General features: G+C 44.8%; 1 protein-coding gene across 4 annotated transcripts in view; it reads right to left on the bottom strand.

The window, feature by feature from the left end:
* The window catches only part of LOC125005222 (multiple epidermal growth factor-like domains protein 11), a 76,527-nt gene that overhangs the window by 26,605 nt on the left and 31,488 nt on the right, over positions 1-18,434 (bottom strand). The window lies entirely within an intron of this gene.

Raw genomic sequence — 18,434 nt, 5'->3', positions numbered from 1 at the left:
TGGACCAGGAGTCACCATGGAGGAGACTAGTTCCTGGACCAGTGGTCACCATGGAGGAGACTAGTTCCTGGACCAGTGGTCATCATGGAGGTGACTAGTTCCTGGACCAGGGGTCACCATGGAGGAGACTAGTTCCTGGACCAGGGGCCACTATGGAGGAGACTAGTTCCTGGACCAGGGAGGAGGAGGAGACTAGTTCCTGGGCCAGGGAGGAGGAGGAGACTAGTTCCTGGACCAGTGGTCATCATGGAGGAGACTAGTTCCTGGACCAGGGAGGAGGAGGAGACTAGTTCCTGGGCCAGGGAGGAGGAGGAGACTAGTTCCTGAGCCAGATGTCACCATGGAGGAGACTAGTTCCTGGACCAGGGAGGAGGAGGAGACTAGTTCCTGGACCAGATGTCACCATGGAGGAGACTAGTTCCTGGGCCAGATGTCACCATGGAGGAGACTACTGCTGAAAATCTGTCTTTGAAGTAACAAGTGGTTCGACTACTTGGATTATTGAAGTAAAGAGATGAATTAAACATTTTCTAATCTTTTGAACCAAACTGCGAAAACACAAGAAGCAGGTTTTAATTCTGCAGCGTCTGTTTCTACTTTTCTTAGCTCTCTTTCCTTTCTCTAACGCTTCAGACTCTTTAGAGTTGAACATATAAATCTTCATATATATCTTCAAAGCGTCTGCGGCAGAGTTTGATCTGAGGGAATGAACCAGAGCTGGATTCAGATTTTAAGTGGTGAGGTGTGATCTTTGCTCCTTTAACTCCTCCTCCATGTTTCAGGATCAGCTGAGCCTCGTCTGCTTCATCATTAACTGGAAACCACATATTTACCCTGAGAGCAGGGAGGAGCTTTGAACTAATCTGATGACTAATGTGGAGAAGTTTAATCGTCCACAGTGATGCAGCTGCAGAGAGAAGACGTCTGTGATCGGTCGATGGAAAAATAAACATCTAGGGAACGTTCAACAAATCACTAAAGATGATTTAAATCAGATCAGAACATCTGAGCTTTCTCTGCAGGATCTACGTTACTGGCTCCTTCAAGATGTATCCCATCATCTTATCGTACATTATCTCATGTCATGTCACTTTATCTCTTCTCATTTCATTTTGTTTGTCGTCTCGTCGTCGTATCTCATTTAATTTGATCTCATCTTCTCATTTGATCCCATCTCGTTATTGTGTCATTCCTAATCTCGTCTCATTTCATCTCATTGTATCACATGTGATCTCCTCTCACCGTACCTAATCTCATCAGATCTATTTTTCCATCTCACCGTACACATCTCATCATCGCATCATCTCATCTCACTCCATTTAATTTGATCTCATCTCATCGTATCAGGTCTCATGTGATTTTATCTCATCTCTAAACTTTACTCGTTCATTAAACAAACAAACATCTTATCCCAGCTCATCTTTAATGTGATCTCCGCCCTCTATAATAACTCTAACTATTTTGCTCCGTCTCACGCTGACCGCCTCCTGTTCGACCTCCTGACCTCTGGGGGGCGCTACAGGTCCATTAGAAAGTGTTTGTTGTATCATACAAACAATGACAATGAAGTAAGTTCTGTTCTACTCCTTCTTTTACGTTTTCTGGAGGATGAACTGAAACCTGGCAGTGAAACCAGCTGAGCTGAAGTTTTCTGCACTCAGGAACTTTTCAATCCAGACGTCGGAGGTAGTTTCACAGATATTATGGCCTTAAATGTTTCATCAGCGCTGTGGTGGACAGAAGCAGACGAAACATAAATCACCCTCTCCATCTCCCTCTAATTCACTCTCCTCCTCCTCCTCCTCCTCCCAAAGAAGAAACTCCTCTTTATTTCCCTTTCACTGTTGAGCCGGAGTCGTCGGATCCTTTATCCTCTCACAGCCTCAATTATTCAGCAGCGAAGAGTCCAAATCAAGTGACTAATGACTTTGATCAGGAGTAGCTCGCTGGCACTAAGCACAACGTCCTGCACTAAATTAACAGCTGTGTAATCTACTCAGTGTGTCAGGAACGTTTCCAGGTTCTTCTCACGTTCCAGAAGACGAACTAACTTCTTTCGGTTCATGGGCGTCTCGTGTGCTGCAGTTAAAACCGTTTAAATACAGCTGCTGTCGTTCCCGTTAAAGCTTTCTGAGGAGACGTGCTCGACTCTAAAACAGACCAGATCATGTTAGAACATCATGAAATCTGAAAGGTGTGATAATACACAGCCTGGCAAATAAATAGAGCCGCTCCCTGAACCTCCTCCTCCACCTGGACCCTCATGAATCCTGGTGGTGTCGTCCTGGAACATGGAAGAAAAACTCCATGGATGGAAGAACCTGCTCCTTCACTGTATTCAGGCAGTCAGCTGATCTCATCCTCTGAACCTGGACCTGAATAACTGGACCAAATCTTGATCAGGCTGGACTCCTCAGACCTCATGACCTCCCCCCATGTCTTCAGAGTCTTTGTGCTGCTCCCTATCAGACTGGAGCCTTTTTTTCCGGTTGTCCTCCCTGATCAGTGGTTTTCTGTTCAGTCCCTTGAGTTCCCTTCACATTGTCCATGGTGTGAAATGTTCTTCCTTCCACTATTAAACACAGCCCTGAGTTCTACTGCTGCTTTTCTTCCAAACGTTTCTCCATCAATCAGGATTTATTTCTTCCTGGTAGACCATGGTTCTCCACTGTCCTTCCAGTCTGGAATAAAGGTCTTAACCCAGTAGTTTAGTAGTTTCTAGATGTTTCCTCTGCTTGATGCAGCCAATGATTTGACCCTCCTCCATCAGACTAACATCTTCTCCACCAGACTAACATCTCCTCCTCCACCAGACTAACATCTTCTCCACCAGACTAACATCTTCTCCTCCACCAGACTAACACCTCCTCCACCAGACTAACATCTCCTCCACCAGACTAACATCTCCTCCACCAGACTAACATCTCCTCCACCAGACTAACATCTCCTCCACCAGACTAACATCTCCTCCTCCACCAGACTAACATCTTCTCCACCAGACTAACATCTCTCTCCACCAGACTAACATCTCCTCCACCAGACTAACATCTCCTCCACCAGACTAACATCTTCTCCTCCTCCAGACTAACATCTCCTCCACCACCAGACTAACATCTTCTCCACCAGATTAACATCTTCTCCACCAGACTAACATCTTCTCCTCCCCCACATTAACATCTCCTCCACCAGACTAACATCTTCTCCACCAGACTAACATCTCCTCCTCCACCAGACTAACATCTCCTCCTCCACCAGACTAACATCTCCTCCACCAGACTAACATCTCCACCAGACTAACATCTCCTCCAGACTAACATCTCCTCCTCCACCAGACTAACATCTTCTCCACCAGACTAACATCTTCTCCACCAGACTAACATCTCCTCCTCCAGACTAACATCTTCTCCACCAGACTAACATCTTCTCCACCAGACTAACATCTCCTCCTCCCAACTAACACTTCTCCCAACTATTCCCCCAGACTAACATCTCCTCCTCCACCAGACTAACATCTCCTCCACCAACTCTCTCTCCACCAGACTAACATCTCCTCCCCAATTCCACCAGACTAACATCTTCTCCTCCACCAGACTAACATCTCCTCCAGACTAACATCTCCTCCTCCACCAGACTAACATCTTCTCCTCCACCAGACTAACATCTTCTCCACCAGACTAACATCTTCTCCACCAGACTAACATCTTCTCCACCAGACTAACATCTCCTCCACCACCACGGGATGTGGAGGAAATGAGAAGCTCCTCATTGCATCAGTCTTAAAGTTAGCGTTAGTTGGATCCAGGTGGAGAGGTTTTTTTTTTGTAATATCACTGCATCGTTCTCTGAGGTGAAACATCTTTATTTACTCGCTGTGACTTATTCCAGAGGAAGTGCTGCAGTAATAGTGCTACTAGTCATGATGGCACCACGTTACAGAATGAAATGATGAACGTTTCATAAAGTTAGTGTCTCTATTTTAACATCTTACAGTGAAGTGCTTTAGGTGTGTGTGGCTGATGGATGTCGTCATTAAATCTGCACCTACTTTAAATGCTGCTTCTCTCTTGTCTCATCAGCCATTTATGGAAAAAAAAAAATAAAATAAAGTAAAAAAAAAAAAAAAAAAGAGCTCCAGGGTTTCACTGAACCGCTTTTCCATGACACAGGTAAAAATTACATAAATGTAATAATCATTCATTAGTTATTATCAGGTGGAAGCAGAGTTGTTTTTGCTCTGTGGCCTGAACGAAAATGTCCAGTGAGTGTTTGTGTGTTTCATTTGTGGATTTATCTTGAAAAAACTTCTTCAGAAAAATGTTCTGTAATGAACTGTCAGCGACACGGTTTGGTGTTTTTGTCTAATATTTCTAAAAGACAGAAGTTTAACCGATAAAAACAACTATCACAGAGTATTTTATCTAAAACATGTGTTTCTGAAACAACTACAGTACCCACAATCCTCTCTGCTCCACTCTGAAAAGCTGGGTGTCATTAGAAACTAGAGAAGCTGCTCTTTCCATTGATAACAAGCATCCCTTAGCTGGAGCTAACCTGCTAGCATCAGCTAACGGAGAAAACACGCAGCTAAACATTTGAATTTCACAGTCAACACATCAGAATTTCTTCTTCTGTCTCAACAATTCATCAAACCCCAAAATAACTGAAAACAAACGACCTTTAGAGTCGATCCACGTGATTCTACATCAGCTATGAACCACATGGAGACGGGACTCATAGAGTCTGGACCTTTACTCTCCATCTAGTGGTGTCATGGTGCTACTACAGATAATACACACAACGCAGCCATCTAGCAGTGAGAGTTAGCTTAGCACTGATATGTAGCATGTAGCCTTGGTGTCTGGTAGCTTAGCATTGCTATGTAGCATGTAGCCTTGGTGGCTGGTAGCTTAGCATTGCTATGTAGCATGTAGCCTTGGTGGATGTTAGCTTGGCATTGCTTTGTAGCATGTAGCCTTGGTGGCTGGTAGATAAGCATTGCAATGTAGCATGTAGCCTTGGTGGCTGTTAGCTTAGCATTGCTATGTAGCATGTAGCCTTGGTGGCTGTTAGCTTAGCATTGCTATGTAGCATGTAGCCTTGGTGGCTGGGGTCCTGGGGAGTTCCATGTGTAAATCTCCATCTTCTTCTGGATCGTATAATGAGCTCAATGGTAGAATGTGATGACGTCCAGGAGAAATAAAATGTCTGAGTTTGTAGATTAAGGAGAAATCTTTGTGCTCTGTTGCCATCTAGTGGTTATTAGTGGCATTACGACCTCAAGCAAAAGCTATTTGTTCAATGAGATGTGACTGTTCTTGGTTTTCTTAACATCTGAACCTAAATGTTCTACTGATCTTTAAGAACTAATCGACTATTTTCAGAGTTAAACTAATGTTGTAAATATCTGCGGGACTCAGCCACATGTCCGTGACGATTGTTTCTCATTAATCACACCTCGTGTCCACCGGTCAATACGGACTCGGGGTGGGCTGCAGTGATTGATGGGGGGGAATTTAAAGGAATCAACGGCTCAGTGGTGAAAAGTGCTGCTTTAAATTCTTTTTAGAGTTACCTGCTCCTCTGCGCCTCCTGTCTGGGTTTCACTTCCTGTCTGATTGAATCAGTCGCATGAAAAACACTCAGAGGAGACTTCCAACCCACACAACAACAACTAAAAGAGTTTGGTCCCTTTTCTGAATCACAGGTTTCTTTTACACTAATGTGATGATGAACGTGTTTGGTGTGTGAGAGCAGGAAATGAGAGGAGGACGGATTCATTAATGTTCAACAACCGTTTAACACGAGACGTCAGAACGTGATGAAAACCTTCCTCCAGTCGGATTAACAGCTGGAAACATCATTTCACCCTTCCCTCTTTACTTCCTCTCATCCTTCCTTCCTCCCTTCCTTCCTTCCTTCCTTTCCATCTTGTTCCTAAATCTGCATCATGTCTCCAAGTCTCCGTCCATGTGGTCCTGGTTCTGGTCCAGTGGTAGGTAGAGATCCATCAGAGGCAGCAGCTGATACATTATTCTACTGACCACATGGTGGCGCTGCTGCTGATTCACACACAGACTGAGACCAGGTCTCCAGTTCTGTCTGTGGACTCGTTTTAATGAATGAAGTTGAGGTGTGATGACGGTAACGCAGTGATGCTACGCTGTGTTGTCCTCATAGTTTGGCTGTAGTCGGTGGAGCAGCTCCGTGGGACACTTCTTCCACCTTTTTGCGATAAGCGTCCGCTGCTCTGGTGTTTTGCATTTTGCTGCAGCCTCTGGTCTGCTGTAATCTATTATTAAACACCGCCCTCTTCTATTTATTCCAGACAAATTACTACTGTTGCCTCCACGATAAGTTCCCGCGGAGCGGAGGAAAGAGCCGAGTCAGGACTTTAAAAACAATCTGTGAGGCGCCTCAAAAAACAATAATAATAAAATCACATCATATCCAGACAGGTTCTTTTGTTTTGTTAAGCGTCGGGGCGACTACAGGCCTCGGGGAAAGGACGCCGTCACAACCTTTTCTATTTCCAGAGCTCAGCTACGAACCATTTCATCCCAGGCCACATCGCCTCAATGAGTAAAACTATTTCCAGCCGACGGCCGCGTTCTGCGCCGAGACAAACAACTAAACAATACTTTACACCAGAAAAGGTTTGTTTTCCTGCACCGAGCCACTTTCTGCACCTCCTCCAAAGCAGATTCCAAGCCGCTGAGGAGGAGGAGGAGGCGCATGTTGTACTGTAGCTGTAGTTATTAGCAGACGACTGACCCACATCCAAACAGGCGTGCGTGTGTTTAATTCAGAGCCATTGATTTCCTATTTTCAATTAATGATTGTAATTAGTGGCGGCGTATTTCATGCTGGATGGGCGGTGGGTCGATGAGGAGTAGGAGGAGGAGGAGGAGGAGGAGGAGGGGGAGGACAGGCCAGATGGATGACACAGTTTACCGTTCTCAGGAATAAACCGTCGGTTTGTTGTGACTCGTCTTTTCTGTTTTTACAGATTCTCTTTTTAACGAGGTCGTCTTCCTGTCCACATAATAAGCTGTGAAATGTCAACAGTACGTTAATCGATATGAGCAACCTAACCCCCCCTCCCTCCTCCACCCTCCACCCTCCACCCCCCAAACCCAAACCCAAACTCTTTGCTCTTTCCGTTCGGTTTTTAAGGCTAAGTTATTGCTGCCATTAGTGGTGGCTGAGTTGTGGAATGATGCATGAGATGTGACAACCTTTCACTAATCACTTAATGGTTTATTTATTCATTTATTATTCGTGTGTGTTGCATCCAGATCAAGTCCAGCGTGATGATTCTTCTTCTTCTTCTTCTTGTGTGGTAATTGCGTTTTAATGACGTCCTTTAGAGCAAACGTCGGAGCATAAATCTGGGATCAGGTCTTAATGGATATCGGCAGGTGGCTCGTCCTCCCTCAGATACGAGGAGGTGAGAGGTGAGACATCAGACGGAGGTCGAACTGTCACCTGACGACGTCGACATCAAAACGTCTTCAAACTTTATTAATCTAGTTCCACTGGGTTCAACACAAGCAGCAACATCATAGGAGGAAACATGGAGCAGTTCCTCTATCGGCCACTAGAGGCTCCACCACACAGTAAAAACCACAGGGCAGAAATAAACAGGAAGGAAAGAAAGGAAGGAGGAGGGGATGGAGGAAGGATGGGAGAAAGGAGGGTAAGAAGGAAGAAGAACGAAGGCAGGAGAAGAAGAAGAATGGAGGGATCGCAAAGTGGCAAAGAAGGAAGAACAGGAGATACGTAAGAAAGAAGGGGAAGGAAGGAATGAAGGAAATTAGGAAGTAATAGAGGAAGTATAGAGGAAGTAATAGAGGACGTAGAGAGGAAGTGATAGAGGAAGTAATAGAGGAAGTGATAGAGGAAGTAATAGAGGAAGTATAGAGAAAGTACAGAAGAAGTATAGAAGAAGTATAGAAGAAGTATAAAGGAAGTAATAGAGGAAGTGATAGAGGAAGTAACAGAGGAAGTATAGAGGAAGTGATAGAGGACGTAGAGAGGAAGTAATAGAGGAAGTGATAGAGGAAGTAATAGAGGAAGTGATAGAGGAAGTATAGAGAAAGTACAGAAGAAGTACAGAAGAAGTATAGAAGAAGTATAGAAGAAGTATAGAGGAAGTAATAGAGGAAGTGATAGAGGAAGTAACAGAGGAAGTATAGAGGAAGTGATAGAGGAAGTATAGAGGAAGTATAGAAGAAGTATAGAAGAAGTAATAGAGGAAGTGATAGAGGAAGTATAGAGGAAGTAATAGAGGAAGTATAGAGGAAGTAATAGAGGAAGTAATAGAGGAAGTAACAGAGGAAGTGATAGAGAAAGTAATAGAGGAAGTGATAGAGGAAGTATAGAGGAAGTAATAGAGGAAGTATAGAGGAAGCCTCTGTGGTTTTCTTAACGTCCGACTTGTTTCTGATTCAAGTTAAAGTTGAATCGTCTCAGGTCTGATTCTCTCGCTTCTACTTTGTTCTGTTTTTTCATTTTAAAGGAGGGATGAAGTGAATCATCCGGAGGTCACCACCGCTCCCTCCTCTGAAAAGCACCCGGCCCTTTCACGAAAGGTCAAGACGGCTTCAAGTGCAAAATGATGGAGGGAGGAGTGGACGAGGAAATAAAGAGAACGTAAAGAGGAGGAAGACGACGGAGGATGAATAATTCCTCAACGATTTCAAAGTCAAAGCGAAATCAGTGGTGAGGGGAAGAAAAGGATCTATTGTGTCGACCACTTGAGCTGAACGAGAGGCGGCGATAAACAAGTTAGGTTGGAAATGAATCAGGAAGAGACGGAGAGAGAAGGATGGAGAGAGAGGGTGGAGGAGGAGGAATATATTCCTTAATGGGTCTGTCTGTCAGGTTGGTTCAGTCTGGACTCACGTGGCATCAGGGGGAAAAAGAGGAATCAAGAGGTTTAGAGCTGGAGGCCAGTCCATCCACTACATACACATATAATAATATACATATAGATAGACAGTATATACTGTACATATATGTGTATATATATGTACATCTATACATATATAACAGAAACAGAGGATGGATGAAGGACGGAGGGAGAGAGAAGAGAAACGCTGCAGGTTTGATATGAAAACAACAACATGACATTTATACACGAACCTACAGAAATGTAAGGAAGGAAGGAAAGAAAGAAAGAAAGAAAGAAAGAAAGAAAGAAAGAAAGAAAGAAGGAAGGAGGTACGTGGCATTAGAAGGAAAATGAGTAATCAAGAAGTTTCAGAGGTGAGGTTTGTCCATTTCCTCTCTCTATATGTCAGACACAAAAGATGGATGGAGGACGGAGGGAGAGAGAAGAGAAACGCTGTGGGTTTGATCTGAAAACAACAGCATGAAATTTCTTTTCTGATGAAGTCTGAGGAAAACGCTGCAAGATAACCGCATCTATTCATCATGATTTATATGCAGCTGGGGGTAGCTACTGTTAGCCAAGAGGCTAAAAAAGCTACTGTTAGCTGGGAGGCTAGGAAGAGCGACTATGAGCCAAGAGGCTAGAGAGAGCAACTGTTAGCTGGGAGGCTAGGAAGAGCTACTATTAGCTGGGAGGCTAGGAGGGGCTACTGTTAGCTGGGAGGCTAGGAAGAGCTACTATTAGCTGGGAGGCTAGGAGGGGCTACTGTTAGCTGGGAGGCTAGGAAGAGCTACTATTAGCTGGGAGGCTAGGAGGGGGTACTGTTAGCTGGGAGGCCAGGAAGAGCGACTATGAGCCAAGAGGCTAGGAAGTTAAGGGGAGTTTCTATTAGCTGGTAGGAAAGGAAGCTAGGAAGAGCTACTAGTTGGGAGGCTAGAAAGCTTAGAGGAGTTACTATAAGCGAGGCGGAGCTATTATTAGCTTGAGGCTAGGGGGAGCTACTATTAGCTAGGAGGAGCTACTATTAGCTGGGAGCTAGGGGGAGCTATTATTAGCCGGAGGCTGGGAGCAGCTACTATTAGCGAGGAGGAGCTACTATTAGCAGGGAGCTGGGAGGTAAAAACCCAAAAAGGGCTTCGTAGCTTCCTGCTCAGAGCTCAGAGCCAGTCACCTCTCGGGGGCCGTGGTGAGATTTGATTAAAAAGTTTGCTGGTAAATTAATTTTGACCAAACACGAGGGGCATGCTGATGTGGCTGTAGCTGTTAATTAGACTTGGCAGCGGGGCAGGTCCACTCGTCAGCAGAGTGAGTGTGAGTTTGTGTGCAGCAGGGTAATCAGTGTCCCTTTAGACCTGAATGAAGTGCCAGGATAAACATCCAGAGGAGCTGCAGCCTCGGCCCGAGTGCAGCCAACAGCGCTCAATGAATGCAAACACTCCCAGAAGAAGCTTACATCAGGAACAAGCGGCGGCTTTATGCCAGAGACACACACCTCCCCTCCCCAGCACATCGCTTCATCTCATCCGTCCATACATTCATTCATTTCATGTCATTTATTCATTTATTGAAATGGGACAATGCACAATAATCAATGTTGGTGCATTAGGCACCAGTGATTCTCAACCACTGGGCCCTGAGAGATCATCACATTTCAATTAATTGGTCAGAAAATTATTATTTCTTCACTGCAAATAATTAGTCTTTGTTCATCTACGCCAGCGGCAGCGTACAGTGACAGTGGAACAATTAAATCCTCTTCCACTGTTTTTCCTCTCAATCCTTAAAGCTAATATCCCGATACTTTTCGATGTTTTGTTGTGTATGTGAAAGTGATGACTGGTACAATGAACAATTGTGAATGTAATTATGAAAAATGTATTTTACACCTTTTTATAAAGAATTAAACAAGCTGGGAATCATCAGACTGCTGAGAGCTAGGAGGAGCTAGTCTTAGCTAGTTGGAGCTAGTCTTAGCTGGTAGGCTAGGAGGAGCTAGTCTTAGCTAGTTGGTGCTAGTCTTAGCTGGTAGGCCAGGAGGAGCTAGTCTTAGCTGGTAGGCTAGGAGGAGCTAGTCTTAGCTAGTTGGTGCTAGTCTTAGCTGGTAGGCTAGGAGGAGCTAGTCTTAGCTGGTAGGCTAGGAGGAGCTAGTCTTAGCTAGTTGGTAGTCTGTGTAGGCTGGAGAGCTAGTCTTAGCTGGTAGGCTAGGAGGAGCAGCTAGATGTGCTAGTCTTAGCTGGTAGGCTAGGAGGAGCTAGTCTTAGCTGGTAGGCTAGGAGGAGCTAGTCTTAGGTAGTTGGTGCTAGTCTTAGCTGGTAGGCTAGGAGGAGCTAGTCTTAGCTGGTAGGCTAGGAGGAGCTAGTCTTAGCTGGTAGGCTAGAGCTACTATTTGCTGGGAAGAGTTACTGTTATCTGGGAGCTGGGAGGCTAGAAAGAGCTACTATTAGCTGGTAGGCTAGGAGGAGCCAGTCTTAGCTGGTAGGCTAGGAGGAGCTACTATTAGCTGTTAGGCTAGGAGGAGCCTATTTTTGGACCAGACAGACTGGTCTTCAGGCTAGAACTTGAACTCATTCCACATCCTGTATCATTTCCTGCGTATATGTGTCTGTTAAGAAACAACATCATGTTGACATGTGGATATTCCTGGTCATAAAGGTATTTATATGTCTTGTGAAAGTGGACTTGGTATCGATATTTTGATGATTTACTTTTACTCCGTTACGTTTGGTGTGTGTGAAGAAGCCGTGTAGCAGAAAACAACTATCCCTTCAAAACAAAAGCACAGAAACCAGCTCGTTCAACAAACTGGGAAACACGCAGCTTTACTGAGGGAAACCACGAAGATGAACGAGGAGCTCTCTAAGCTACTGCAGCTACCAAGGTACTGAACTCATCACCAAATTAAAAGAGAAACACCGCAGCAGAGAAATAAAACTACCTGCCTGGAAATAAGACTTTTCAAGCATGACGGCCATAAAAACTAAAACAGAGAGACTCAGAGCTGTTGAGGAAGAACTTCACGTGTCTTTGTGTTCAACTGAACCATCAATTTATCCAGAACCCTGAGAGCAGACTTCATATTAACAACAGTATTTAGGCTCAGAGTACACGTCTGATTTATTTTTAACCAGTGTCTGATTTATTTTTTTAAAGTAAGTAGTTGTCACAGTTTCTGATGTGTGGTGGAAACATATTCCAGGAACGAGCTCCTCTTATAGACACAAGCATTTGAGAGAATTTAGTCTGAGGCCTCGGTACATTACAGTCACCTCTAGTTAAAGCTCTCGTTCTTTGTCCTTCATTGTTTTTACTTGGATGAATTCATCCAGTCACACATACACTCACACTTTACACTCTGTAATTACTCATTTCCACAACCTGCCGTCTCTTTTCATTCTTATTTATGAATGAATGTATGATTTTGCTGCTGCAACACTGGAGTTGCCAAACAGTTTACATTGCTTTTTAGAACAATGACAATAAATTTGTATTCTATTCTATCCTCTCCACAGAAAACCACCACATCAATTCTGCAAAGCTGCTCTTAGCCCTCAATAAGGCACATATCTTACTTTGAAATTCTACGTTTCAACTGTAGGACAGAAGAAGACTTTACTGTTGTTTACTGTTGTTTTCATTTTCATGGAGTATTTTGTTCTAGTTTGCACTAAAATGAAGGGAAATGTCCAGTGTTGTGGTTATTTATAGGTTATTATGCTATAACGTTCCTGTCCGGCCTCAGTGAACGTGGCCCCTGAACTAAAACGAGTTGTTTTCTTTCCTGAATTCATTCAAAATTTAAAATTTTCATGTCGTACGTAAATCCACATGAATGAATTATCCATATCTGGTTCCTTGTCCTTCAGTGGTAAATAAATGTAAAGATGTATTTAGAGCATTAGAACATCAGAGCTGATTCAGACACGTTAGACAACTTTAGGACACTTCTTCTTCTTCGTCTTCGTCTTCGTCTTCTTCTTCTTCTTCTTCACGGTGAATGAAAACCACATGCTCCTAAACCTCACTGAGAGGAACAGGGACGCAATTTAAAATGTGTGCTTTTCTCTGTAATTACTCATTTCCATGATCCTCTCCATCTTCCTCCTCTCCACAGAAACTCTCCACATCATTCCTGCAAAGCTGCACTTAATGACTTGCTGAACTCAGTCTGTCGGGTAATGAGAGATACGCTCTGTCATAAAAAGGCCGAGCGTCTCCTGGATGAGGGTTCAGAGCGGGACAAAGCCCGGTGGAAGCGCTGGCTAATGGCTACTGACCCCACCGCGTCACCCCCTCCAACGCAGGCAACAGGTATTAGCTGCCTAATGAACTCCACGCTAATGAAGTGCAGCGGGAGTTCAGAGTCATCTATCGCCGGGCAGAGCTGAGAGAGACAGCAGAGATGGACTCATGATTCATGTCTGACCAAAGAGTCCATAAAACTGCACAGAACACAGATAGGAAGCGCTAATATTAGCTGGGAGGCTAGGAGGCTAGGAGGAGCTACTATTAGCTGGGAGGCTAGGAGGAGCTACTATTAGCTGGGAGGCTAGGAAGAGCTACTATTAGCTGGGAGCCTAGGATGAGCTTCTACTAGCTGGGAGGCTAGGAAGAGCTACACTTAGCTGGGAGGCTAGGAAGAGCTACTGTTAGCTGGGAGGCTAGGAGGCTAGGAAGAGCTACTATTAGCTGAGAGGCTAGGAAGAGCTACTATTAGCTGAGAGGTTAGGAAGACCCACTATTATCTGAGAGGCTGTGGAGAGCTACTATTAGCTTGGAGGCTAGGAGGAGCTACTATTAGCTGGGAGCCTAGGAAGAGCTACTATTAGCTGGGAGGTGTGAAGAGCTACTATTAGCTGGGAGGCTAGGAGGAGCTTCTATTAGCTGGGAGGCTAGGAAGAGCTACTATTAGCTGGGAGGCTAGGATGAGCTTCTATTAGCTGGGAGGCTGTGAAGAGCTACTATTAGCTGGGAGGCTAGGATGAGCTTCTATTAGCTGGGAGGCTAGGAAGAGCTACTATTAGCTGGGAGGCTAGGATGAGCTTCTATTAGCTGGGAGCCTAGGAAGAGCTACTATTAGCTGGGAGGCTAGGATGAGCTTCTATTAGCTGGGGGGCTGTGAAGAGCTACTATTAGCTGGGAGGCTAGGAGGAGCTACTATTAGCTGGGAGGCTAGGATGAGCTTCTATTAGCTGGGAGGCTAGGATGAGCTTCTATTAGCTGGGAGGCTAGGAGGATCTTCTGTTAGCTGGGAGGCTAGGAAGAGCTACTATTAGCTGGGAGGCTAGGAAGAGCTACTATTAGCTGGGAGGCTAGGAGGAGCTTCTATTAGCTGGGAGGCTAGGAAGAGCTACTATTAGCTGGGAGGCTAGAATGAGCTTCTATTAGCTGGGAGGCTGTGAAGAGCTACTATTAGCTGGGAGGCTAGGATGAACTTCTATTAGCTGGGAGGCTGTGAAGAGCTACTATTAGCTGGGAGGCTAGGATGAGCTTCCATTAGCTGGGAGGCTAGGAAGAGCTACACTTAGCTGGGAGGCTAGGGTGAGCTTCTATTAGCTGGGAGGCTGTGAAGAGCTACTATTAGCTGGGAGGCTAGGAGGAGCTACTATTAGCTGGGAGGCTAGGATGAGCTTCTATTAGCTGGGAGGCTAGGATGAGCTTCTATTAGCTGGGAGGCTAGGAAGAGCTACTATTAGCTGGGAGGCTAGGAGGATCTTCTATTAGCTGGGAGGCTAGGAAGAGCTACTATTAGCTGGGAGGCTAGGAAGAGCTACTATTAGCTGGGAGGCTAGGAGGAGCTTCTATTAGCTGGGAGGCTAGGAAGAGCTACTATTAGCTGAGAGGTTAGGAAGAGCTACTATTAGCTGAGAGGCTGTGGAGAGCTACTATTAGCTGGGAGGCTGTGGAGGAGCTACTATTAGCTGGGAGCCTAGGAAGAGATACTATTAGCTGGGAGGCTAGAATGAGCTTCTATTAGCTGGGAGGCTAGGAGGAGCTACTATTAGCTGGGAGCCTAGGAAGAGCTACTATTAGCTGGGAGGCTAGAATGAGCTTCTATTAGCTGGGAGGCTAGGAGGAGCTACTATTAGCTGGGAGGCTAGGAAGAGCTACTATTAGCTGGGAGCCTAGGATGAGCTTCTACTAGCTGGGAGGCTAGGAAGAGCTACACTTAGCTGGGAGGCTAGGAAGAGCTACTGTTAGCTGGGAGGCTAGGAGGCTAGGAAGAGCTACTATTAGCTGAGAGGCTAGGAAGAGCTACTATTAGCTGAGAGGTTAGGAAGACCCACTATTATCTGAGAGGCTGTGGAGAGCTACTATTAGCTTGGAGGCTAGGAGGAGCTACTATTAGCTGGGAGCCTAGGAAGAGCTACTATTAGCTGGGAGGTGTGATGAGCTTCTATTAGCTGGGAGGCTAGGAGGATCTTCTGTTAGCTGGGAGGCTAGGAAGAGCTACTATTAGCTGGGAGGCTAGGAAGAGCTACTATTAGCTGGGAGGCTAGGATGAGCTTCTATTAGCTGGGAGGCTGTGAAGAGCTACTATTAACTGGGAGGCTAGAATGAGCTTCTATTAGCTGGGAGGCTGTGAAGAGCTACTATTAGCTGGGAGGCTAGGATGAGCTTCTATTAGCTGGGAGGCTGTGAAGAGCTACTATTAGCTGGAAGGCTAGGATGAGCTTCCATTAGCTGGGAGGCTAGGAAGAGCTACACTTAGCTGGGAGGCTAGGATGAGCTTCTATTAGCTGGGAGGCTGTGAAGAGCTACTATTAGCTGGGAGGCTAGGAGGAGCTACTATTAGCTGGGAGGCTAGGATGAGCTTCTATTAGCTGGGAGGCTAGGATGAGCTTCTATTAGCTGGGAGGCTAGGAAGAGCTACTATTAGCTGGGAGGCTAGGAGGAGCTTCTATTAGCTGGGAGGCTAGGAAGAGCTACTATTAGCTGGGAGGCTAGGAGGATCTTCTATTAGCTGGGAGGCTAGGAAGAGCTACTATTAGCTGGGAGGCTAGGAAGAGCTACTATTAGCTGGGAGGCTAGGAGGAGCTTCTATTAGCTGGGAGGCTAGGAAGAGCTACTATTAGCTGAGAGGTTAGGAAGAGCTACTATTAGCTGAGAGGCTGTGGAGAGCTACTATTAGCTGGGAGGCTGTGAAGAGCTACTATTAGCTGGGAGCCTAGGATGAGCTTCTATTAGCTGGGAGGCTAGGAAGAGCTACTATTAGCTGGGAGGCTAGGAAGAGCTTCTATTAGCTGGGAGCCTAGGAAGAGCTACTATTAGCTGGGAGGCTAGGAGGAGCTTCTATTAGCTGGGAGGCCAAATCTTTTATGGAGAGTCAACAAGGAGTTAGCTCCACCAATAGCGTCGCCACAATTGAAAAAAAAAAAATTAATTTATTTCTTGTAAAATCAAATTAAAATATTGAAACATCTGTTTCTGAGAATGAAAAATAATGAAAACAGAGTCCTGCAGCCGGAGCACGAAGCTTCTACAGAACGATTCATTATTCAGTATCTGCTCAGTCAGTGCATCACACGTTTTTATTAAATAAAGCAAAAGTAGCGTCGGCTCATTCGTTTGTTAAATCTTCTACCTGTGAGGAAGTTCACATGAGATGCAGCCAGATCCAGCAGGACTTCACTGAATCCTCCTGCAGCTCCTCATAAAACCAGTCTGTTGTGTTCGTGTCCCAGTTCTCACTTTGTTATTTTTAATGTCGACTATAAAACACCAGCGCATCATTTTAATGTTGAACAAACGTCTGTGGCTGGAGTTGAACCTGTGGTTGATGCTCGCTCTCATGCTTCCTTCTGTTTGATGCTTTAAAACGAGACGGATCGACCTCAAACAACTTAACCAACCAGCTCATTCCTTTGGTTCATAACAAGTTTTACAAATATGATTAAAACACGTCCGACACGCGTCCAGATGCATTTTATGACCCGTATGTGAAGCTGGGAGGAAACTACTTTATTTATTCACTATTAGTTTAAGAGTCATTTAAATGTTTTTGGAAACTTCTGAATTTTCTACATTTACAGAGAAACTGGAAACACAAGTTTAATATTTGTGTCTCATGTGTTAAATAGAATTTTCTGTGTCTACTTTCAGGACTTGCGTAAAAATCCTCCGATGTTATGAGACATTTAGATGCAGAAATGTAGAAAATATGAAGGTCACAAAAACCTTATTTGCATATGAAAACAGATAAAGCAGAAAAGTCATTGTCGTTTATGTTGTTGTTGCGTTTCGTTAACAGTGTGAATGTGTCTCCGGGACGCTGAGACATCGAGGAGCAGCTGAAGACGAGACGTTTTCTTAATAATGCAGATTGTGCTGCAGATGTGGACTGACCTGACACTAAACGCTGGAAACAAACCGGGCGTCCTCGGATCAGTTTTGTACAGTTTGAGTTCAAAGAGAATGTTTTACAACTTTTAACGAACCGGCGGCTCAGCAGCGCGAGTCCTCGACCTTCCAGATAACACTAAATAAAAAAGGTGAGCGAGCGTCTAATTGTGAAAGTATTCATGAAAGGCCACACGGCTGCACACGGCTCCCACGGGTTTTTGTCTCTCCGCGAGTCTATAGCGGCGTATCAGCTCCTGCCGGGAGGTTTCCTCCTCTCCTCCGGTGAATTGCCTCCGGTCGGATTTGACTTTGCTCGCTGACGTCTCCCAAAGGAGGGATGACCTTCCCGTTCATTCAGGCCCGTACAGTCACCGCCTGAGCACCGGTGGGGAATGAAAACTCATCTCCTCAACAAAAATGTCACGTCCCGCTCTGCCCTGCCTTCCTCTTCCTCCCCTTAAATCAAACCTCCAGCTTCTCATCTTAGAGGGAATTTAACCTCCTCCACCTGTCGTTTAAGTTCCTGATGCACTTCAAGAACGAGAGCTGCACAAAAGCTTCTCACGAAACAAGAAGCCGACGAGCGTACATGTGGAAATAAGCTCCAGGGACCAGAGGAGGGAAACGATGTTATTTCACGTTTCTTGAATTCACAGATTTTCATTTGTTTAAAGTGTTTTCAAATCCAATACGATAAAAGAAAGAGAGTAACCTTTCATAAGTTAAGGCTGCACATCAAGGATGAATACAAAACTCTTTACAAGACCTTCAGCAGAACAAGGTAACGTCCCAGAGATCGGTCTGAAAACAGAGGAGAGAATTCTCTACATTTCTTTATACAAAATATTCAAAATATATATATATATATATAAAACATTTTTTTTTTAAAAATCACAGAAATTCCGAAATTCGACAGAGAAAACCCACTGAAACACATGACACAAGAATGAGCCAATATCACAGATCAGAGAGGATTAAACCAGAGTCCATGAGTCCAGACTCAGGTCCTGGTTCAGTTTCTATAAATCAGGGATTTGTCTCATGTTTGTGTTGAAGTGTGTGATGACAACAGATGAAAGGAGCTTTGTGAGGAGCTCAGAAAAAGAGTTGTTGTTGCTCATCAGGCTGGAAAAGGTTCCACAACCATCTGTAAAGAGTCTGGAAGCCACAAATAATCCACAGAGAGTCAGACAGATTGAAG

The sequence above is a fragment of the Mugil cephalus genome, chromosome 3 (assembly GCF_022458985.1).
Source record: "Mugil cephalus isolate CIBA_MC_2020 chromosome 3, CIBA_Mcephalus_1.1, whole genome shotgun sequence".
NCBI lineage: Eukaryota > Metazoa > Chordata > Actinopteri > Mugiliformes > Mugilidae > Mugil > Mugil cephalus.
The sequence above is the reverse complement of the archived record's forward strand: the minus strand, read 5'-3'. Positions and strand labels throughout refer to the sequence as shown.